The sequence below is a fragment of the Tenrec ecaudatus genome, chromosome 9, assembly GCF_050624435.1.
Source record: "Tenrec ecaudatus isolate mTenEca1 chromosome 9, mTenEca1.hap1, whole genome shotgun sequence".
Taxonomy (NCBI): domain Eukaryota; kingdom Metazoa; phylum Chordata; class Mammalia; order Afrosoricida; family Tenrecidae; genus Tenrec; species Tenrec ecaudatus.
Window position 1 is genome coordinate 47,194,840 of NC_134538.1, and position 24,474 is coordinate 47,219,313.

At 42.4% G+C, this 24,474-nt stretch overlaps 1 protein-coding gene and 1 pseudogene across 3 annotated transcripts in view; one reads left to right on the forward strand and one right to left on the reverse strand.

The window, feature by feature from the left end:
• The window catches only part of CRTC3 (CREB regulated transcription coactivator 3), a 121,498-nt gene that overhangs the window by 63,102 nt on the left and 33,922 nt on the right, over positions 1-24,474 (reverse strand). The window lies entirely within an intron of this gene.
• On the forward strand, positions 857-5,397 carry LOC142456971 (mitochondrial inner membrane protease subunit 1 pseudogene; annotated as a pseudogene).

A 24,474-nucleotide genomic window follows, 5' to 3' on the forward strand; every position in this document is an offset into this window, starting at 1 on the left:
CCGGATCTCGTGCCTGATTAATCATGGGCAGACTAAATGTGGGCTCAGGATGCCCATCAGCCAGGCCAACACAGATGAGGCACAATATTAGAAGGAATTTCCAATAAGCTTGAAAACACTCATTTTGGGACAAATCAGAATTTAGGTAGGTTTTCTTACCTTCTCCTTCTTGGGAATAAAGGCACACAGTCTCTGCAGGAGCCGGGACCAGTATAGGTCTCCATGTGGGGCCTGAGGATCAGAAGGTGGGGGTGGGGGTGGCACCAGGGATGGGAATGTTGTTGGTGGCACACCCAGGTGTCAACGGGCTGGCAGTGAGGTTTAACTTCAGGAGGTTCAAGCAGAAACAACAGCCAAGGAGTGGCTTCCCATTATAACGTAATTGCCAGGAGTTTTGTTTCACACTGTAACTTAATCAGAAGGCTAACTAAATGGTAAGCCAAGGCAGGACAAAGGTAGATCCTGGGCACGTCTTACTAGTAAGTGTGATTTAAAGCCATCAAACCTGTAGAAGAATAAAGTGAAAGTGGAGCACAGACCAAAAAGGCAGGTTTTGTCAATCTCACTGGCAAGGAGGAATGAGGCAGGGGGCGAGAGAGCACACGGCGATGCCTCAGTTGGCGCGCAACTCGCAGCAGCTATTTCTTATTTCATTTTGGTAATTGGGCTTGGGAAGATGGGGCACTTTCAAATGGCTTCAAAGTGCTCCTGGGAAGTGAATGTCCACTTGCAGAGCGCCCCCATCTAAGGTTCTCCTTACTCTGGGGGGCAACAGGCTCCTGGCTATTTCTGAACATATCTCCAAGTGGATGGCGAATTGTCCCAGGTTTGCAGTGACTAATAGGGTGGGGGTGGCATGGTAAATGATGATGACAGAACTCTTCCTGAGATGAAACAGGGTATGTGAGTCTTTCAAAAGAAGCAGTCTTAGATTTCCAGGCTGAAGTCTAGAGCTGGTGGTGGACAGCATCACACTCTGAGTGTCCCCCACGGGAGTGAGTCCTAAGGTAAGGGCCCTGATGAGCGGGCACCCATCTGCTGTCGTTGAGCTATGGCCTCTGACTGCTGCAGTTGGGATGAATGGCTGAAAAATTGCACTTGCATTTCTTTCTTCCCCTAATCTATATGCCACTGATTGATCGACGCCACCCATACTCTGCATTCCTTCCTTTAGCAGGTACACCACTGTGCTGGCCCAGCATTGAATCTGTGGGTAATTAAAACCCAGCCAGATCTTCCTCACATTATCAAGCAGATTCCGACGAAACCCAAGTTTAGTCATGAAGTGAGCTGAAGTCTAATAGTTCTCTATTGCCAACTAAAGGAGATGATCATTATTAAAAAGCCCACATGGAAGAAGCACACCAGTCTGCTTGATCATGAGGTGTCAAAGGGACCAGGAGGCATCAAAGAACAAAAAAGCCTATCATTGTGAATGAGTGGGAGTTCAGACTGGGGACCCAAAGCCCATCTGTAGGCAACTGGACATCCCCTTACAGAAGGGTCAAAGGGAGGAAATGAGCCAGTCAGGGTGCAGTATAGCAATGATGAAACATACAACTTTCCTTTAGTTCCTAAATGCTCCTCTCTTCCCCCCGCCTACTATCATGATCCTAATTCTTCCTTACAAATCTGGCTAGATCAGAGGATGTTCACTGGTACAGATAGGAACTGGAAACACAGGGAATCCAGGACAGATGAACCCTTCAGGACCAGTGGTGAGAGTGGCGAGACTGGGAGGGTAGAGGGAAGGTGGGGTGGAAAAGGGGAACTGATTACAAGGATCTACATATAACCTCCTCCCTGGGGGATGGACAACAGAAGAGCGGGTGAAGGGAGACATCAGACAGTGTAAGATATGACAAAATAATAATTTATAAATTACCAAGGGTTCATGAGGGAGTGGGGAGCAGGGAAGGAGGGGGTTGAAGTAGAAAGCAAATGTTTTGAAATGATGATGGCAACAGATGTACAGATGTGCTTGACACAATGGCTGTATGGGTGGATTGTGATGAGTTGTACCAGCCCCCAATAAAATGATTAAAAACAAACAAACACACAAACCCAAACTCAACAAGTCAATTACGAGTCAGAGACCCTATAGGACAGGTTAGAAGGCTGTCAATCTTCACTGGCACAGAAAGCCTCACGTTTCTCCTATGGAATATGGCTGTTGGGTTCCAACTGCTGACCCTGCGGTTAGAAGCCCAGTGCTCGCCCACTCCGCCACCAGGGTTCTTTTTTTTTTTTTTAACAATTTATTGGGGCTCATACAATTCTTATCACAGTTCATACATATACATACATCAATTGTATAAAGCACATCCATACATTCCCTGCCCCGATCATTCTCAAGGCATTTGCTCTCCACTTAAGCCCCTTGCATCAGGTCTTTTTTTTTTTCCCTCCCTCCCCTTTCCCCCCTCTCTCACGTGCCCTTGGTAATTTATACATCGTTATTTTGTCATATCTTGCCCTATCCGGAGGCTCCCTTCCCCCCCTTCTCTGCTGTCCCTCTCCCAGGGAAGAGGTCACATGTGGATCCTTGTAATCAGTTCCCCCTTTCCAACCCACTCACCCTCCACTCTCCCAGCATCGTCCCTCACACCCTTGGTCCTGAAGGTATCATCCACCCTGGATTCCCTGTACCTCCAGCCCTCATATGTACCAGTGTACAGCCTCTGTCCTATCCAGCCCTGCAAGGTAGAATTCGGATCATGGTAGTTGGGGGGAGGAAGCATCCAGGATCTGGGGGAAAGCTGTGTTCTTCATCAGTACTACCTCACACCCTAATTAACCCATCTCCTCGCCTAAACCCCTCTATGAGGGGATCTCCATTGGCCGACACTTGGGCCTTGGGCACCAGGGTTCTTTTAAGAACATACATGCTACAGTAAAGTCTTTGTGTGCAAACAAACAAGTCAGACTTTTTCTTCTGTAGCAAAGGTTTATGTACTGATTGACTGCTGAAAACTACGTGACCAGAGGCTTTGAGGAACCTAACCCTTTATTTCCCCTAGGAGCAACAGTTCAGTATTCACTAATTCAGTGTTCACATTGACTTCCTAAACCTAACTACTCAAGTCATGAGAACTGACCATATTTTTAAATGGTTAGCTAAAAGCCCCCAGTCTACTTATTGACCAAATCAGTATTCCTCTTATTGGAAACGAAATGCAATCCAGGCATTTAAACAGCCTACATATGAGGGGGCTTCAAAAAGTTTGTGGAAAAATGGAACTGCAAGATAATATTTTCCCATGAAATTTCTGAAGCTCTCGTTTACATATTCTTAGGCTCACACCTGGTTCCCACCTCAGTAGAGGGTGAACCGGAAATTAGCCCTAAGTTCAGTTAGTAGAGAAAGTACACAATAGGGTGAGTAGGGGGGCTGGTGGCTCCAATAATGTGATGAGTAGCTAGCTAAAGGCTGATGGTTCAAACCCAACTAGCAGTTCCACTGAAGAAAAAGCCCGGCAAACTGCTTCTGCAAAGATTACAGCCAAGAAAATCCTACGGACCCCAACACGAGATCGCCAAGAGTCAGGCTGACTGAGTGGGAGCTAAAGACATGGATAGTTGAAGAAGGAGCTGACCTTGAGCACATCATTATGCTTTAGAGCAGGAGTGGGGAACATCATCACTACCAGCTAACATCACACACCTCACCAAGGAGAAGCAGTTCCAGCCATTACATTCTCTCACACTCGCTGCTACCGAGTCGGCTCAGACTCCCAGTAACCTTATAGGACAGGGTAGAACTGCCCTGTTGGTTTCCGAGACTGTGACTCTTCATGGGAGCAGAAAGCCTCATCTTTCTCCCAGGGAGTAGTTGGTGGCTTCGATTGGCAGTCCAGTTTATAACAACCATGCCAATACATTAAGAGTAAGTTCATTAAAAGTTTGACCAGTGTGGCCAGAGAATGTTGTTATAAATATCCAAATTGCTCTTGGCAGAAAAAAGGTTCCTCAGCACTGGATAGGGCTTTCAGCTCAACTGTGATGGCGTTCAAGTTTTCTTTACTTCTTGGTAAATTACATGAAAGACTGGCCTCTAATATTGACCAAATCTTTCCTGAGTGTACAGGGTTTATAATTTATACTGAAGTTGTAGCTAATGAAAAGTCGGCCATAGGTTCCTCGTTTTTAAGGGCAAGTCTGCCAAAGGAGCATCTGTTCCTCTCTAGAAACCCAGCTGGAGATCACTGTGACAACACAGCAGTATCTCCTCTGGTTTTCATGAGGAGGGCATGGAGTTGGTCAGGACTTGTCAACAACAAAGAGGATGCTATTAATTCACTGCCTGGGGGCTAAATGGAGCATTTACTGTATAAGCTGAGTAGAATAAACAGGATTTCATAGCTTGGTTAAGTCACCAAACCCATTGCCTTAGAGTTAATTCTCACTCATAGGGACCCTGTAGGACAGAGTGGAACAGGTTTAAGTTTCCAAATTACATCTTTAAGGAAGCAGACTGACACATCTTTCTCCTGTGAGTGGGTGGTGGGTGTGAACCACCATCCTTTTGGTTAACAGGTGAGTGCTCAACCACTGTGCCACCAAGATTTCCTGAGCTTGGCTAGGAACTCTATGATATCCTCATCAAAAACAAAGCAAACACAAAAAATTAAAAACAAAAACCAAACTAATTTCCATTGAGTAGATTCCAACTCATGGCGACCCTGTAGGACAAGACAGAACTGCTTTGGAGTCCTGGGCAAGGGTCGTTCCAGGTTCCCTGGGGCCAGAGGTATCCTGAGATCATGAATCCACCACATATGTTTTGAGATATGCTTTACATGGTTTTTTTTTTCTGGAGGCCTTGCAACTATCTTAAAAAGTGAATGTACTGTTGAAAAGACCTATGGCCAATGGTGGCAGACTCTACATAGAAGTGTGCTTTGTGGTGTTCTGGGGAAAAGTTTTTGATTCGTTAGCTATACTATTCAGTATGGCTGCATAGCCCATTGTGCAACTGAATACGTTGGTGGTGTTGTCATGTGTTCTGGACCATCGATGGAGCCTACAATTCAAAATTCAGATACTGTCTTTGCAGAAAACCTTAGTTGACATTTTTATGGTATTCAAAGAGGTGACATTGTGATTGCAAAAAGTCCAAGTGATCCCAAATCAAATATTTGTAAAAGAGTAATTGGTTTGGAAGGAGACAAAATCCACACCAGTAGTTCATCAGATTTCTTTAAAAGCCATAGTTTTGTGTCCATGGGCCATGTTTGGTTAGAGGGTGATAATCTACAGAATTCGACTGATTCCAGGTGCTATGGACCTATTCCATAAGGATTAATAAGAGGACATATTTTCTTTAAGATTTGACCTCTGAGTGATTGTGGATTTCTATGAGAACGCCTCAATGGTCACAGATTTTCTGATGATTAGCAACTGTTTTTTTTCTTTTGACTTAGTACTCCTATTTAAGTGAATTTATTATTGTCATTGAAACCATGTATTTAACAATAAACTATTTGCTATTCAAAAAAAAAAGATAGGTTTCTGAGACTGCAACTCATAATGGCAATAAAAAAATCATCTTTCTCTTGCAGAGAGGCTGGTGGTTTCAAACTACTGACCCTGTGGTTAGCAGCCCAACACATAACCACACTGCCACAAGACCGCCTTATAAGAACTTAGGACTAATTTAAAAATAATTTACAATCTCTGAGGTCAGAGCTGCAAGCCCTCCATGACTACAGTTCTCCAACCTCTTCTTCTTTCCCCTGCTCCAGTCAGCACTGGGCAGAAGCTAGTGTTCGGGGAGCTTGGACACAGGTCTTTAGTCCACAAAACTCCAGTCAGATTTCTAACTGCTCTGTAAGCATTCTAGAACTCCTCTCCCAACAGGCTGAGTAACTTGACAAAGCCCCGAGCCACCTTGCATAGGGAAGTTGTAGGCTTGGGAGCTAGGCCTTTTTTGACCACCTGAATTTGGGGTCAAATCTTCTCCCAAAGGAACAAATGGAGAACTGTTGCAAGGTATGAAAAGATGCTATGAAAAAAAAAGAAAGAAAAGAAGCTATGAATACCAGAACAGACCAAAGAAGTTGCTGGCACCCAACCTTCTAATTTAGGGCCTGGTCTGGAACTATCTGTGTCCCATGCTTTGCCAATCGTCTTTCTTTTTAAAGGAAAGCTAAGAAGGAAGTAAAGTTTTAAGATAAAAAGACTACTGTAGAAAAATGACCAGAAAACTCTTGTTTTTAAAGGAGCGAAGGTTAAGCTCCAAACAAACAAGAACAAACATTTACAACGATCACAGACGGCCAATCAAAATAAGCAATAGCAAAGCAAGCACACATCTAGAGTGCAGGATCTGGGTATAGGTGTCAGCACCGGGGTCACCTGTTCAAGAGGCACCGGAAAAGGTCAATGTCCAGGCAGGCCTCCTAACACATTTCTCATTTGGTGGTTCATGGGGCTTTGTGCGGACCCAACAGGCTGTACAGCAATGGTTCTCAACCTGTGGGTCTAATGACCCTTTCACAGGGGTTGCCCGATTCATAACAGTTGCAAAATTACAGTGATGAAGTAGCAACGAAAACAATTTTATGGTTGGGAGGGGGGGGTCACCACAACATGAGGAACTGTATTAAAGGGTCTCGGCATTAGGAAGGCTGAGAACCACTGCTGTACAGAGTGGGGTTTCTGACCCTGCTTCCTGGCATCTTCCCTCTGTGTCCCCTAGTATCCTTGGCAGAATGGATTCTAGGAAATTTTTAGTGGGTTATTATTCTGCTTCTAAATAACTGGGCTACAAAGTGAATTGTGAGTCCTCCAGGGAATGTACAGAATGTGTACAGGGTCTGGAAAAGATAATCTGTTTCCATTTAGTTTTCTATTTTTAATGTTACATAATACTAAAGTGGTATTTGGATGTACTTTCTAAACAAAAAAATATACTCAGATGAAGGATACAAATTCTTTTTACTATTAGGATGCACCATCACAAAGTTTAAATGGCAAAATGTGGATCAGTGTTAAAAATGGGTATCCTCGTCTGTCTAGATTGACAGTCACAAATGTTTAGAATGCCCCAGCCCAACCCAACTACACAGCAACCTGATCAATGGCCAGCCAGACTCTACTAGACCCTTCAGACGGGGAATGGAGTCATTCTTCTGGGATGTTCTGAAAGCTAAGCTGTAAAGTTTGCTCAAAGCATTCCCCATCACTTGGGGGAGTTTGGCTGGATGAGCCCTTTCTAAAAACTCATCACTATAGGACTGTTTTTCTCCATGAGGGTCAAAGAGTTCGAGGTACCAAAGGTGGAAAACTAAGCCTGTGTGGCTGAATTCTCCATTAGATTTTGAGTTAAAATTTCCAGAGTCTGACTGCTTGATTGGCATTCCTTTTGTCAACCAACTAGGTGGGACACCTACATCTTTTCTTCTGGCCTGCAAATTTCTAATTTCTGTCACTCCAATTAGTGAGCTGGTGAGAAAAGCTCCTACTCTGAACCAGACCTCACTTTGGTTAGATTCATGAAGCAGTAACAACTTTGACTAGTTGTTCGTACCATTCACTCCAGGGTTTATCTAGAATGGGTTAGATTCATGTTAGTCCTGTCCTGCAGGCTTTTAACTACACTTAGGGGAGGAGAGAGAAGGTGGTCTAATTTTGATCTGGATCCCAGCCCCATGGGGCTACAAGTAATAAAGTCTGTGACCTGATCCTTCCTTGGTTTGTGTGTCTTTTCCTTACCAATGAGAATCCAGAGAGGGTTAGCTAGGTTCCTCAATCTCTACCACAGTGACGGTACTCAGCAGAGGATCTTAATCAGTAAATACTGGCCTCAGATTAGGCATCATTTACACAGTCCTAACTGAATGGGTGTATGGGTCTAACCTGCGACGGATCGTGGGAATGCTGCAGTACTGGGCAGAGTTTCCTTCCACTGTGAATGGAGTCACCGTGAGTCTGGGGCTGATTCAGTGACAGCTCACAAGGACTAAGTGAAATACATTTCTTGATTTAGAAAATTTATTGTATCTAGTAACCTAAAAGTGGAAAGGTGAAATGCTCACTAGTGAGTTTGGTTATCTTTGTGTGTAGGAGAGATTTTAAAGTTTTGGAGTGACATTTTAAAAATTCCACTTAATGCTCCACAGTTATTGTTAGGTGCCACTGAGCTGGCTCCAACTCGCAGTGACCCAATGTATAACAGAACAAAATGTCCAGTCCTGCACTATTCTCACAATTGTTATGTTTGAGTCCATTGTTGCAGCCACTGTCAACCTTTTTTTTTTTTTTTTGCTGACCCTCTACCAAGCATGATGTCCTTTCTAACAACTGGTCCCTCCTGATAGCATGGCCCACGTTTAGGAGATGAAGCGTCACCATCCTCACTCTTCTCCCAGGCACGCTGACTGTATGTCCTCCAAGGCACATGTGTCCATTCTTCTGGCAGCTCATGGTTCTTTCAGCACTCTTCACCAGCACCGTGTACCAATTCTTCTTCTGTCTTCCTCATTCACTGTCCAACTCTCACATGCACATGAAGCAATTAGAAATACCCTGGCTCGCGTCAGGCACAGCTCAGCCTTTAAAGTGACATCCTTGCTCCTCACGACTTTAAAGAGGTGCTGTATTGTGCAGCAGATTTGCCTACAATGTGTATTTGATTACTTCCATGAGTGCTGATTGTAGGTCCAAGTAAAATGAAATTCTTGACAACTTCAATCTTTTCTCCATGTATCATAACACTATTAGTCCAGTTCTAAAGATTTTTTTTAAATAATTAAATTGTAATCCATATGGAGGATTAAAATCTCTGACCTTCATCAGTAAATGCCTCAAGTCCTCACTTTCAGCAAGCAAGGTTGTATCAATTATATACTGCAGGTTGTTAATGAGACTTTCTCCAATCCCAATGTTGCGTTCGCCTTTATATAGTGCAGCTTCTTGGATTATTTGCTCAGTGTCCATATTAAATAACTGGTGAAAGGATACAGCCGTGATGTTCCACAGTAGGGGTGTCCAAACAGCAATGGAAAATAAAACTAGAATTAAGAGCATCACATGTTCAATCAATACAAAGATTTAGATAATTGTTATAGTTGTTTTCTGTGGCCAACAGTTCGAAACCACCATGAACTTTGTGGAAGAAGGATGAGGCTTTCTACTCCCATAATGATTTATGGCCTCAGAAATCCAAAGGGACAGTTCTATTCTGTTCTATAGAGTCACTAAGAGTTGAAGTCAATTCAAAGGCAGTGAGTTTGAGTTTTTTCCATGGGAAAGATTCTAGGATTTTGCTAAGAGCTTCTGGGAATATTTATAATGACGAAACGTAACAGAATTAAGTGGGATGTGCCACAGCTGAGGAAATAAGGGAAGCTTAGTATAAGGCTCTTACCTGTGTTAGAATAATGACTGCCCCCTTTCCCATTTCTTTCCGTTTTCCCACCAGTCTTTTATCCTCCTGGGTCAAGCTGTGGCTAAGAGGTCGAGTATTCCAGGACATAATCCCTCTTTCTGCCCTAAGATTCAAGACGGTCCAGTTTCCCTGGTTGCTGGTCCCCAGTGGGAAAGAGTGGAACAAAGGCAAAGATCCACACCTCACAGGCCCAAAGCAAAAGTTTCCATCTCTGTGATGCTTAGATTAGAAGAATAGATAGACACACAGAGACACTAGAAAGTAAGAAACTCCAGACCCTGCTGGAACCATTGTTTTTGGAGATAACCAACATACAGATATCAAATTATTTCAATAAGTAACACAGTTACATTGTTAGTAACAACAAACTCAAAATTAAAAATGAGGCAGTTTCCTCTAAGCTTGCTTTTATTCTACCTAGTTCCCATCTCTAATGGGTAACTATGTGATTCTTTTCTGGTGTATTTTTCCAAATCCTGCTCATACACAGACAGTAACCCACTCAAACACCGGCCTCCGTGCAGTCCATCCTACTCAGTGACCCTCTCGCTGCTGACTTCTCTCCACTGCCCCTGCCCCCTTTAATTATTGGTAGCACACTAACACTATTCTGTTCTTTGCTTTTTACACTAATTCTCCAGTTGAATTTTTAAACCTGACTCCCATTTCTTGGAGATTCTTTCTCTAAATTTCTCAAAATCTAAAAATAGCCAAACAAAGATATTGGAAAACTCAACAAAATTCCCAAGTAAAAACTGTCAAGTTACATACACTAACTGGATTACTCATCTCCAGACAGTTCAGGTTAAACCATGTCTACAAGCCCTCATATTCTTCTCAGTACTCCCTAAACCTCAAAGAGCTCCTCCTTCCTCTCTATTGAGTCCTGCCCATCTGTACTGAAACTCAGCCAACTCTCTCCCATGTGACCTATGAAGCGGAGAGGTGGGTGGAGTGAGGGGAAAAGAAAAGCTAGAAGTATAACTTGATTTGTCAGTTTCCTCACTTGTCTCTCCTTTTGTTCATAGCTCCCCCCCCCCCCAACCTACTCACCTTCAAGCCCCTGCCTCTCTACTGGCATTTTCCCTGGCCAAGATAACCATAGGTTTTCCTTATTATAGCCGGGTTTTCAGCTCTTAAATGACCTGCCCCCTCAAAAATACTTGGAATTCTGACACCTCACTCAGTCTTAAAAAGCTTTCCTCTCCTGACTCCTGGGACACCATGCCCTCCTGGGTTTCTTCCTACCTTTCTGAAAGCTTCTTTCTAGGCTCCTTGACAGACTCCTGAAATCCTCCGAAGCTTCAGACTTATACAGTCAACAGCTCACTGAATAACTCTGCGAGGTATTACTTGCAGGCATTTCCAGCTCAGCATGTTTAGAAGTGAATTTGTCATTTCCCTCCTAGAACAATTCTATCTTCTGTGTCCTGAGTTTCTGAGAATGTTACCACTCAATTGTGTACACCATAGAGTTTAAGGTCACTCTTGATGCTAATGCCCCTTCCTCCATTTTTTTTTTTTAACCAAATCTGGTCATTCTGACAAATGACCAACCACGCTCCTCTCAAGGAGCCCTGGTGGCATAGTGGATTTCAAGTTGGGCTGCTAACTACAAGATCGGCAGTTCGAATACTCCCCACCTCCCTACCCCCACCCAACTCCTCTACAGGAGAAAGATGAGGCTCTATCTCTTTCCATAAAGATTTACAACCTTGGAAACCCAGGGGCAGTTCTACTCTGTCTTACAGGGTTGCTATGAGTCAGAATTGACTTGTGACAACTTTTTGATTAAGCAATTCTCAAATTTTCTTTTCTGTTCAGTTAGTTCTTAATCTAGCCCCTCTCCCTTGGAGTATTACAATAATATTCTCATTCGTCTTACTGCCTCTAATCTTGTTTCCTCTGGTCTATTTTCCACACTGCATTGATAGCAATTTCCTAAAGCACATGTTTGATCACATCACTCAGCCACATGAAAGCCACTAATGACGTTTTGTTTTATTTTAAAGTTTATCTATAAAAACAAATATCTAGAACTTGCCTTGGAAATTATTTAAATATATTCACAAGATTTAACCCTACTAGATTTTAGAAACGTGTTAGGAAGCAACAATAATTAGAAGGATGGTACAGGTGTATTAATAGACAAATGAACCAATACAAGACAATGTGAAGTCCCAAAGTACAATCAAAACCATGTGAGAACTTAGCATATCACAAAGATGGCATTTTACATTAATAGGGAAAATATGATTACTCACTGTTTGGACAACTGGCTAGCTACCAAGAAAAAAAAAAGTCTCCTTACAAGGAGCTCTGGTGGAGTAGCTGTTACAAGTTGGGCTGCTATCCACAAAGTCAGCAGATCACAACCACCAGATGCTCCAAAGAAGAAAAGAGGCTTCCTACCGCTGTAAGAGTTAGTCTCCGAAACCCACCAGGGGTCACTCTACTCTGTCCTATATGGTCACTGTGAGTTGGTGTTGACTCTGATGGCAGTGAGTCATTAAAAACAAGTCATTATACAATGGATGGATGGATGGAAGGATTATGATGAGTTGTATGAGCCCCCAATAAAATGATTTAAAAACAAACAAACCCTAAAGAGTCATGGGGGGGGGAGGGGGGAATTAAAAACAAAAGGAAAGTAACAGAACTACCATGCTCAGCCTTCATTTGGGTTTCAGTAATTCCTCTCGGTTACATTGCCCTTGAGGAAGCCCTACCAGGCCTACACACTCCTCACCACCAATTTGGATCACTCGTTGTTCCCTTGTCCCTGGGTTTGTTAACACCATGTCCTTTCCCCCCATCTCCCCCTCTCCCATTCCCCATCCCACCCCCAACTGTTGGTCCCATTGTTTTCTCCTCCAGATTGTTCATTCAGCTTATCTTATTTAGACAAACCTGCAGAGATAATAACATGCACAAAAACAAGACAGAGCAAAACCAAGCAACAATATGCAACAAAACAACAACAAATGACAAAAAACAAAACACAACAAGAAAGAAAAGCTTGTAGTTAGTTTAAGGACTGTTTGTTGGCCTTTAGGAGTGTTTTCCAGTCCAGTCTCTTGGAGCACCACGCCCTGGCCCTCAAGTCCACCTTCAGCATTCCCTGGGAACCTTGCCGCTCATTCCCTTGCTGTTCTGTTGCACCCACTTAGTGTTTTGCCTTGGTATGGGGTATTAGATCGGGTGCAATTCCCACACTGTGTCCCCAGTGTTGCCCCCTGTAGGGCTATAGATCAGTGAGGGGCGTCATGTCTCATAGTGGGGCCGGCCATGTGGTCCTCTCTATGGACTGGCTGCTCTAATTGGGAACATCATCCTCAAGGCCTGTTGGGCCAGGATGTGCTCCATTCTCTCCCCCTTCATCTGCTCCCATGTGCTCCAATCAGATATGTCCCTCTCCCGGAGCTGCAGATTCAGTGCCATCCACTGAAATAAATTCTTCTGGGGAGAGGGGCAGGTGTCCACATAGTTGGGATTGGGGTCGGCCCCCCACCGTTATCTTTTCATTCTATTTTTTTTTAATTTATTTTTCCATTCATTCTATTTTTTTCACATTTTAAAACTCCCTCATCTTGGTACATATGTATGTATATATGTATGTATGTATATACACACATACATTTCTTTATGTATGGATATGAAAAGATTTCCAAGCTGTATCAAGCTTTATTTTAAAGGTAAAAATTGTTTAGTATGGTATGATTTTATTTATGAAAAAGGAAATAGTTATATACACATTTGTTCTTGAGAATACCTAAGAAACATCTAGAACAGTAGAAAAAGAACCATGCAGTGGGTATCCTGAGCACTGACGGGGACTGGGAGAGGGCCTAAGGAGAAGGGCCAACATACACTTTCCATTCCATGGGTTTCTGTAGGAAGGAGTTCATGGGTACATGAACCCTTGTGGCATTTGAGTTATATATTGAGCTGCTAACCTCAAGGTCAGCAGTTCAAAATCACTCATTGCATCCCTGGAGTAAGATGAGGTTTTCTGCTCCTGAAAAAGAGTTGCAGTTCTCCTCTGTCCTACACATCTCTATGAATCAGACTCAGCAGCAATGAGTTTGTTCTTTGGGATCTGGGGGCTGGGTGGAACAAAAGTAGCTGAGCACATGGCTACTAACCAAAAAGTCGGCGTTTGAATCCCCCAGAAGCACCTCGAACAAAGGCACTCAAAGCCCTGTGGAGTACAGGCCTGTTCTGACACACACTTCAGGGTGGCCAGGAGTTCGAATCAGCTTATTTTGTGTGCAATGAACACATAGTACTTTTATATAGAGTAATCTGAAAGAATAAACAAACAGTAGGCAAGTGAAAAAAAAAATCTTCCAGCAGCTCCCCATTGCTTTTAGGACAAAACCCCACCTCCTTAATCAGAAAATAAGAATCTTGGGGATCTGGTTCCTGCTTCACCCTCCAGCCTCATCTCTCACAAATCCCCACCTCAGACTCAATCTACGCTCCAGCCTCACTGAACTTTCAGTTCCTCAAAGGGCATGTGTTCTCTTGCTGCCAAGCTTTGCCAAATGCCCTTCCTTCTGCTGGAACACTCCTCACCCAAGCTTCAGCTATGTGTCCTTCGGGTCTCACCTCATCCTCAAAGGCAGCCTTCCTGGACGCCACGCCCACCCCACCCCGCTCTGGGTGAGGGCCACTCCTCCAATGCTCCAGTCACTCTCAGGACCCTGCTATCAAGCAGACTGATCAAATGGTCTCACAACAACTTGTAAAATCATCCGCCTCCCCCCACGCAAGTGAAATTCTGCCAAGCAGTGACCACACTTGTCTGAGTCCCAGTATCTAGAATTGTGTCTGGCATCTCGAGTGTTCCATAAATATTTGCTAAAGAAAACTTCATTACAAAGAAAATGTAATCACATTATAGGTCATTTAGGAATATGAGATGTAGGAGTAGGAATCATAACCCTACCACCCAAACACAAGCACTGTTTTCATCCAGTGTTTTGTTCCCTGCTCATGTTTTTTCATAACTGTATTCCCAAGTTGGACATTTTGACAAGACCTTTCTGACACAGTCATTTTGGGCAGGGAACATTTTGCTGTACTCTGTCAAAACATGAGGCTTTTTAAGCCAAAGTATAAAATCACTGTTTTTATTATCAAGTAATGTGTACAACAGCAGACCACAGACTTCCCAGACTCCTTCTCACCACTAACTCATCTCTCATTTCTGGAAGCTTTCACTTCATACTTCATTAATTCCTGAACTGCCTACATTCTTATGAGGACACACTGCTGTTAAGAGTCCGAAGAGAGAATGATTTTATTTGCAGTCTTCTGAAGAACTCTTCTTTCCCCAGAGCAATTACTAGAAAGGAGTTTTATAATATATTAATATAATATATTGCCTTTCTTCTTAAAAGAAAAATAATAATATATGGATTACTGAACTATTACGAATTTTATTTATTTATTTATAATTATTAGGAATTAATTGAGGATATCCATTACAGTGCTAAAGTTAAGAGTAACAAGTAACACACATTAACTTGGATGAAGGAAAAGGCAATTAAAAAGAAAAAACCCACTATATTATTAATTTATATTCAACGTATTTTTTAAAGAGTCTACAAAAAGAAGAAATCACCTATGATCCGAGCACATTGTATCTTAAAGCATCTCCCAGTCCTAGCCCATCCTTGACTGCCCTAGTCCTTACTTCCGTTGGCAATGGAGGTAAGGCTCAGTTTCTTTGTTTTACTTATTTTTTTAAAGCCACATTAAAAAAATACCATTCATTTACTCATCATCATTTGTGCATACAAATATATGGCCCCTTCAACTTTTTGCTTATTATAGTAATTCATGTGTTTTTCCATGTAACTGCACTACCTTTACACTACACTGTACCTTTACATCCACACTGAGCAGATGTATATTTTACATAAATTATTCACTATGATAAGTACTTCTGCTACATTATCAAGCCTAAAGTTATTATCATTATTTTCTTTTCTTTTTTAAAAATTTTTTTATTTTAACAATTTATTGGGGCTGATACAATTCTTTTCACAGTTCATACATATACATACATCAATTGTATAAAGCACATCTGTACAGTCTTTGCCCTAATCATTTTTTTCTCTTTTCTTCTTTTACATTTTATTAGGGACTCAAACAACTCTTACCACAATCCATTCATATACATACATCAATTGTATAAAGCACATCCATACATTCCCTGCCCCAATCATTCTCAAGGCATTTGCTCTCCACTTAAGCCCCTTGCATCAGGTCCTCTTTTTTTTCCCCCCCTCCCTCCCTATCATTATTTTCTATATCTTGGATTACTGTTTATAATAAAAGTCCCCAAGGTGGAATTCATTAAAGAATATGAATATTCTTAATGTTCTTCATATTTATTCCCAAACTATTTTCAAAAAGATATATACCAATTTATGTCTATTAATATAAACAAGAACAGATTTTATTACCTCCTTACCAATATTGAGCATTAATTTAGTTTTTCTATTTCAGAAGGTAAAAACACTAAATGATTACTTTGATAATTTATCTTTATTTGATATATAAAATATTCCAGCCACAGTGCTAGATGCCTCAAATACATCATGACTTTTAATAAAAATATAAGGTAGGTATTACTACTCTCCCTATTTTATAGATGAGGAAACTGACCCTTTTAATTGAAGTTCTTGAGTGCCGAGCTCATACGGGGCAGGCAGCGAATCTGACCCAAGTTCTCTCAATTCTAGCCACTCCTGCCAGCAGTGCCCCAGAGTGTTTAATCCACATGCCACTGCTTTTAATGACAGCAAACGTTTGCTCAAGAGCTTTGGGGCTGGCTGAGGTTTCTAGCTCTTGACTTTTCCATCCATGGCAAATACAAAGGGTCAAGTCCAAAGGGGCTGAAGGCACTTAATAGTTGGGTTTTCAGAGGCAAGGTTCTGTTGAGCAAAGACAAGGCGTGCAATAAAAGCAGATCAGAAGTAAGAGAAACACTACAGAAATGGCATGGATGCATCTAATGGTTTGCCTTTAAGGTTATGAAGTTGAGTCCTCTGAATGTAAAGGACTAGATAGAAAATAGACAGTATTAAAGAGGGAGGTCAAGCTCGTGGCCAGCCAAACAGCATTAGAAGTTCCTAAAAAATTATCTTCATTTTTAATCCTTAGCTCTGTGTAAAGGCGAGCGAGCAGCTAGTACTGGCCCTAAGGATGTCATATGGTTACAAATGAAGAAATCAGGAAATGTGGTTTGGTTTGGTTTTGCTTTTTCCTTCAAGAAATACCCAAGTTGAATTTCCTCAACAGGTTTCAACTTCTGCATTCAGAGAAACTAGTTCTGCTTTAGTCATTCATCAAAGGAACAATAACAACAGCAACAACAAAACCTGGCAGAAATAGAGCGAGTAGTTGCAAACCACTGCAGCATTAACAACCTCTGCATTCAGATCTGACTCTGCCACTTATGACTGTATTATCCAAGGAAGTTCCCTGATCCTTCTTAATCCGTTTGTCCTATTTGGAAACAGACAGTACTTAACTCCTGGGGCCTCTGGGAAGACTAAACAGGGCTGACATATAGCAACCAGTCAATACACTTCAGCCAGTTGTGGTAGTAATAATATTAATGGTAGTGATCTTGTTTTAAGAAAAAGAACAAAGTTCCTCTTTTATTCAGAAAAAAAAGAGAAGCAAATGGAGTGGCTGGGAAACTCCACACTGAATAAATAGGACTTGATTCCAACACGAGTGCCTCATCTCGTTTCTCTTGCTCTCCATTTTCTGACCCGTAAAATAGGCCTGCTGCATCAAGAGCTACAGGATCCATTTCAGTTCTAAGAGTTCTGACCCATTAGCCAGGGCAAAGTCATCAGTTCAGTAAGATGTCTATGCCAAATTAGGGTCCTTCATTATCGGTAGCGACCCAGTCGAGGCTTTGCTTTTCATGTTTCCCTCTTACTATTCTCTGCTTCGTAACAAACCCCACGTGGAAGAAGCACACCAGCCTGTGTGATCATGAGGTGCCGAAGGGATCAGGCATCCAAGAACAAAAAATCTTATCGTTGTGAATGAGTGGGGAGTGCGGACTGGGGACCCAAAGCCCATCGGTAGGCAACTGGTAAGGAAGGGTGGCGGGGAGGAGACGAGCCAGTCAGGGTGCAGTGTAGCAACAATGAAACATACAACTTTCCTCTAGTTCCTAAATGCTTCCTACCCCTCCCCCACTATCATGATCCAAATCTACCTTAAAAATCTGGCTAGATCAGAGGATGTACACTGATGCAGTTAGGAAATGGAAACACAGGGAATCCAAGACAGACAATCCCTTCAGGACCAGTGGTGAGACAGTGGCGATACTGGAAGGGTAAAGGGAGAGTGGGGTAGAGCAGAAACTGATTACAAGGATCTACATATAACCTCCTCCCTGGTGGACGGACAACAGAAAAGTGGGTAAAGGGAGACGTCGGACAGTGTAAGATATGACAAAATAATAATTTATAAATTATCAAGGGTTCATGAGGGAGGGGTGTCAGGGAAGGAGTGGAAAAATGAGGAGCTGATGCCAGGGGCTTACATGGAGAGCACATGTTTTGAGAATGATGAGGGTAACGAATGTACAAATGTGCTTTATATAACTGATGTATGTATTGTGATAAGAGTTGTATGAGCCCTCAATAAAATGATTAAAATATATATTCTCTGCTTCGTTTTACATTATATTTAATAAATTGCTTCATAACTTTTTTTCTTTACATTGTATTGAATTTGTTGTCACTGAGAATCAAACTCACTTATTGCCACCGAGGCAATCCTGACTTACAATGACTCCTTAGAGTAGAACTGCCCGTGTGGGCTTCCAGGCTTGTTCATCTTTATGGGAGAACTGCTGAGTTTGCGATTAGCAGCCTAAAATGTCAGCAGGCTCCTTGTAGCCATCCTAGTGGGCGTGAAATGGTATCTCATTGTGGTTTTGACTTAAATCTCTGTGATAGCTAATGATACTGAGCATCTTTCTATGTGTTTGCCATTTGAATGTCTTCTCTGGTGATCTCTCAAGTCATGGTCATTTTATGATTAGGCTATTTGTCTTTTTTGTTGTCAAGTTAATGATATTTTTCATATATTTTTGTTATTAGATTTTTGTTGGATATGCGGTTTCACTTTTTTAACAGTCTTTTGATGAACAAAAGTTTTAAATTTTTATGAGATTCCCATTTATTTATTTTGCCTTCTATCGTTTGTGCTTTCACTGTTTATTATATCACAGAATCCACTGTAAAAACTAGTCCAACAATGTTGCTTTCCCCTGCTGGCTCTTCTAAGAATTTTCTGATTTTAGTTTGTATATTTAGGTTCTTAGTCCAGGTTCAATCACACCAGCCACCTCCCTTTGAAACGAAGGTCTCCACACCCACAGAGCATAGGAATGCAGGGACAGGGAGAAAAATTTTGCAAGTAGGTCACTAGGGGTAATAGTAAACGTTGCCATCCCCATTCCTACCTTTGGTTCCTGGACCCATGAGTCTGGATGTTGGAGAAACAGCATCATATATTAAATGCTGATTTAAAGCATATACTGCCCCAACCCTGCACAGTACTGCCACTTAGAAGATACTGTAACCGTGTCTGTAGGTGGGTAATTCCTATTGTATCAAACCAGTTGCTTCAGGATGCTGGCGATGGTATGGTCAGTGAATTCCAAGAGTAAAGGCATTTGGCAGCACTTCATTTGGAGTGTCTCCTCATCTAAGACACTCATCTATGTGTTATGCCAGGAGTGTAAATAAAGCACTGTATAAGACCACAGATGGCAATTTTGGCAGAAGCACTGCAAGCAGAGAAGGTAAACCCATATTCAAACCAGAGTGTCTACTCCAGTTAAGAACAAAAGACTGCCTTTTCCATGACAGAAGTGGTCCCATATAATCAACTTGCCACCAGCTTACTGGCTGATCACTCAAGGAACGGTTTCATATCTTGGACTCAGTGCTGGTCTCTTCTGCTAGCAGACTGGGCACTCAGCAGTGGATGTAAGCCAGTCGGCCTTGATGAGTGGAAGTTCATGTAAGTGGGGCCATGCACCACCATGGCCACTTTGTTCATGAGCCCACTAAGCAATGGCAAGAGTGGTTGGGAAAGAGGGTAACTGGTTTCCACAGAATGTGTCATCCTATCTACTTGACTGTTAAAAATCCTCATCTGCCAAAATCACCCTTTGGTGAGCACTCACACAAGATATAAATATCTTCATTTTTTTTCCTTCCAGTCCATCCAAAGAGGTCTATCCACATCCTTTCTTGTCAACAATTTCTCAAATCATGTTCCTTCCAAGTCCCTGACCATCTGACTGAACCACTGATCACAGTCAATGAATCAGTATACAATTGCACACCTGGCTATTCCTCTTTCCAAGCAAAGTGAACAACCAACCAGGTAACTACCTGAAAGTCTGTCCATTGGGAGGATTTCCCTTCACTACTCTCCCTCAGGGAGGTAAAAGAGAGGGGCTGCAGTGTGCCAGGGGTTCACTTTTGAGTGTGCCTGCATAGCAGGCAGAATCATCTCTAAACTGGGCATGATTTTCTCTTCCTCATTCAACTGAACATAAGGGATTCTTCAGGAAGCCAAAGGTGCAGGTTGGGAAGGGGAAGGTATTGTGACAGGAGTGGTGACCGGAGGCATCTGGGCCACATCTTTGTGCAACTTACTGGTACCTTCAGTTGCTGCTCTAGCCCAATCTCACATGTTCCACTTCTATTTAATAATGGAGTGATACTGTACACACCCAACTTGGACTCTGACTTCGTGGCCCATGGTTAGAGGCATCCAGTCTCTCTTTGGTGCTCAGTAACAAGCAAAAATCAAATCCTAAGGGTCTGCATTGTAGTTCATCAATAGAAGCCTTCCACAGATTCCAAACAGTATCTAGATGCCACTGACATTTCCACCCCATTGGCTCAGCTAGCCCATATGGCCCAAGTGGCAGAGCAGCTTGCATGGTAGCCTGAACCTATTGTAGAGCCTTCTCTTGTTCTGGGCTCTAATCAAAATCCAAAGAGGTCCACCAGGTACTGTGCCGCCATTGTGCTTGTAGAAGTGACCAGATGCAGCAACTTATCTTTTTTACTTTTCCCCCCTTTACATTAGAAGGACTATCTTGACATACCCCACACCACTAGACTGCTATAAATTTTACTGAGGTAGGTTAATTTCCCACCCTCTTACAAGTGCCCATTCCCGTGAGTGTGTGTGCGTGCACACACACGCACTGTCATAGAGTCAATTCTGACTCAACAACCCAGTATGACTCAGAATTGACTCGCTGGCAGTGAGAGGGTTTTTTCTGTTGTTTTGGTTGTTAGCACACAAATGTCTTAACAATAAGTCTAGAGACAGTCATCTGTCTTCCTTATTAGTTCTGGTCAGCAAAATTTCATAATGTATTGGAGCAGTGTGACATGTTGTGGAAGGGAAAGGTGACCAAGGTCCCTATAGACTAAATTACTGCAGAGTGCTGGGAGTTGATCTACCTTAAGTAAGACAGTGAAGACCTGCTGAAGGTAAACTGCTTCTGGTGATCCTTCAAAACCAGAATTGAAAAAAAGGATCAGATCAATAATTGCATACCAGGTACCAGGCAATGTGTTAATTTGCTCACATAATGAAGCCACATCAGTTATAAACGAAGTCACCATCGGGTGAAGTGTATGATAATCCACTGTCACTGTCCAAAATTCATCTGCTTTTCTGCCAGGCCAAATAGGTAAGTTAAATGGGGATGTGGTCAGGATGACCATTCCTGAGTCCTTCAAGTTCTTGGTGGTGGTACTAATCCTTGCAATCCCCTCCAGAGTGTGGTATTGCTTTTGGTTTACTATTTTTTTGTGTAGGGCTTCTACTTGACTTTTTCTATCAAAATAGCCCTTATTCCGCATGTTAGGGATTTAATAGGGGGGGGTCTGTCAGTTGTTGAGTATGTATATTCCAGTTGTGCATCCTTGAACTGGGTGAATCATTCACTACAAGATGGGTGCAATGACTCAATGGAACCAATTTGAGCCAGACCTGAGTTAATACTCCATCCATAAGAGTCCGGCTAAGACCTGATCTCTATACACTCACATTCTGACTGGTGTCAAAAATCAGTCGACTATAGATGTGGCTTCATTGCTTTTTAATGAGTGTTTACTAAATTAACCCGCAAATTGCTTAGAGAGTGAACAGACATAGACTGGCAGGAAGCATCTCTTGAGTAATTTCATAAATGACAAGACAGCACATGAAAGATACTTAGAAGCGATAAAGCAGAGTCTCTAATCCAACAGCAGATCTCTGAGAACCTATAGGGCACAAGCATCCTAGGGATTCCGTTGCCCTGAAACAGAAATCACAGGAACCTTAGCGGCACTACTGGGTAAGTGGTGAACTGCTAACTGCAAGATCTGTGGTTCAAACCCACCAGTTGCATCCTGGGAGAAAGATGAGGCTATCTGCTATGCTAAAAAAAAAAACCTGACAGTCTCAGAAGCCTTATTTCCATGGAATTGACTCCATGGCAGTGGGCTAGGTTGGTTTTTGGAGTCAGCAGCCACAGCAAATGAGGGCTGGGTCACAGCAGAGCTTGCTCTGGACATGCCCCACCCCGCCCCTCACTAGTCTTGTGGACTCTGCTTGCTTTCCTGGTCTTGCTTGCTCCTTCCTTTGTTCATTGATGCCACATCTTTCATTGTGGCATTAGCCTCCCAGTTCAGGCTTTCTGGTCCACATCCCAGGGTGAAAATCACAGTTTAGAAGAGAGGGAACTACCCCAAGGGCAGATTTCTTAGGCAGTCAAGAGAAGGAAAGTTTGGTTTGGACTGAAAGTAGGGTTAAAACTAGCAAAAAGACTTCTCAGGTGGCTGAGGAGCTGAATAAACAAAACAAAATTTAAAAGAAGAAACCAAGCAAAAGCGATGTTTTCTGATGGCCCCAGAGGACTAGAAAGAGGCATCCATCCAGACTGAGAAAAAGAAAGATTAAATCCCTTTTCCTCATCACAAACAGATTCTGGAGAGGCTTGGTCAAAGAGCAAAGGCCTAAAGAAGAGGAACCTGAGTCTGATTCTGACCCACCTGTGTGACCTTAAGGCTTAAGCACGTTATGTTCCTGGTTAAACATAACTGCAAGGGGGATAATAATGTCTACCGCAGAGGGTTGGTGCGCGTATCAAATGAGAATGGGCACACGGCCACAGTGCAGGCACTCATTAACCAGCTGTACTCTTCCCTGTTGTTCAAGTGCTGTGTCATGTATGTGGGAATGTGATTTCTCATACATTCAAGGGAACTAACATCAAAGGTGATTACTGTGATGACTGCCTCCAAGGAGGCTACTGGAGAATATGGGGAGAGGAGCTTCCTGAAGTCACATCCCCAAGAGGAGGGAGTAGAGATAGGAAAGAACCAAGCATTTAGCCAGCCAATTTCTGTACCCAGGAGTTCCCTGAAGCCTGCCTATTGCCTTGGAACGTGGAACCACTTACAAGGTCTGGCATCAAGGGCTGCGTCGGATCTTCCACAGATGTGAGTCTGGCTCTTTGAAAAGTTCCAGAGTAATAATAAACCACCAAAGGTTCACTCTAAAGCTTGAAGTATAAAAACTGGCTGTTTCATAACATAGGGACCAATTAGGACTCCTGACTATTGTGAAACTTTATAAATTAGAACAGAATTTTGGGTAGTTCTACTGCCAGAAAAAAAATGTGGGGACTTACAGTTTCGTTAGAGATCATCACTGCCTTAAATGTGTGCCTCTTCTCCTCTTTTATGATGTGGCAGTCAGAGGATCGATTCTTAAGGGGAGAGGTCAGCAGACTGCTTCATAGTAATGTGATCTGAATTTAACAAAAAATCAAGAGGAGAGGGAATCTGGAGACGTGGGATCAGGCCGTAGCTCTGCAAGGACCCAGGCATCTCTTCAATCTAGGTATTCCCTCTCTTCTCCCAGAGGCTGGAGTGGATCACGACATTGCTATACAGCCTGCTGGCTGACCGCAGGACAGGCCAAGTAAGACTTTCAGCGAGGTGTTTCTTTACCTAATCAGCTAAAACTCAGTAGGATGCAACTCTCTTGGGAGGAACCCAAGAAGTTTTCTATCAACATCAAAAGCTCAGTTCTCTAGACGTCAATAGGCTACCTGCAATGAAAGAGGAGGGAAATGATACCAACAATTTATCTGAGGTAAATCAGAGGGCTGGCCAGTCCAGCTTTCAGTGAGTCAGTCAACAGATTTTTGCACCAGAAACTGTGCAACATTTATTGAGCAATATCTAAGTGCTGGGCATTGTTCTAAGTGACTTACATGTAGTACGTAACTTAATACTCAAAACTTTCTATTAGAGACTATTAGTGGCCACGTCTTACAGGCAAATGAATTAGGGTTATAGATTTTGTCTAAGTCCTGGTGCTAGTTAGTGATAAGAGTGGTAATCAGCTCTAGTAAACTATGCTGTAGGTGAATGAACTGAAGCCTTTGCTAAATTCCAGTACTAGTTAGTAGTGAAATTGATCATCAGATCCACCCTTTGAAACCATGGACTATCCTCTTAGCCAACGTGGTAAGAGACAACACAGAGCATGAACATTTTGTTTACTGTGATGAATTGGAAGGCATGGTGTAGAGATTTATGAAAGATTTATTGACAGTGATTTAGCAAAATGGATCTGTGGTATTAGTAGTGTCTGAGAGACCCATTTTGTTGAACCCCCAAGAAGATTTTATAACAACAGTTATTGTGTGAGACATCTTCACAAACTGAACTTGAAAGTGGATGGTTTAGACTGGAGCACTACAAAACCGTTCGAGAGAATTTTATTATTCTTGTTCATAGTTTACACAGATAACATCTAGATATAACTTTCATTCTCATTGCTACAACACATAAATTTTGAAGTTGTGCTGAGCCTGACATGACCTGGATTTTGAACCAGTATGAACCAGTTCAGCCATAATTAATGGGGCAAAACCAGAAGAGATTAAAAATGTTTTAATTTAGGTGATCTGGAACACTAACAAGAATGGGGGAAAATACAGGTTA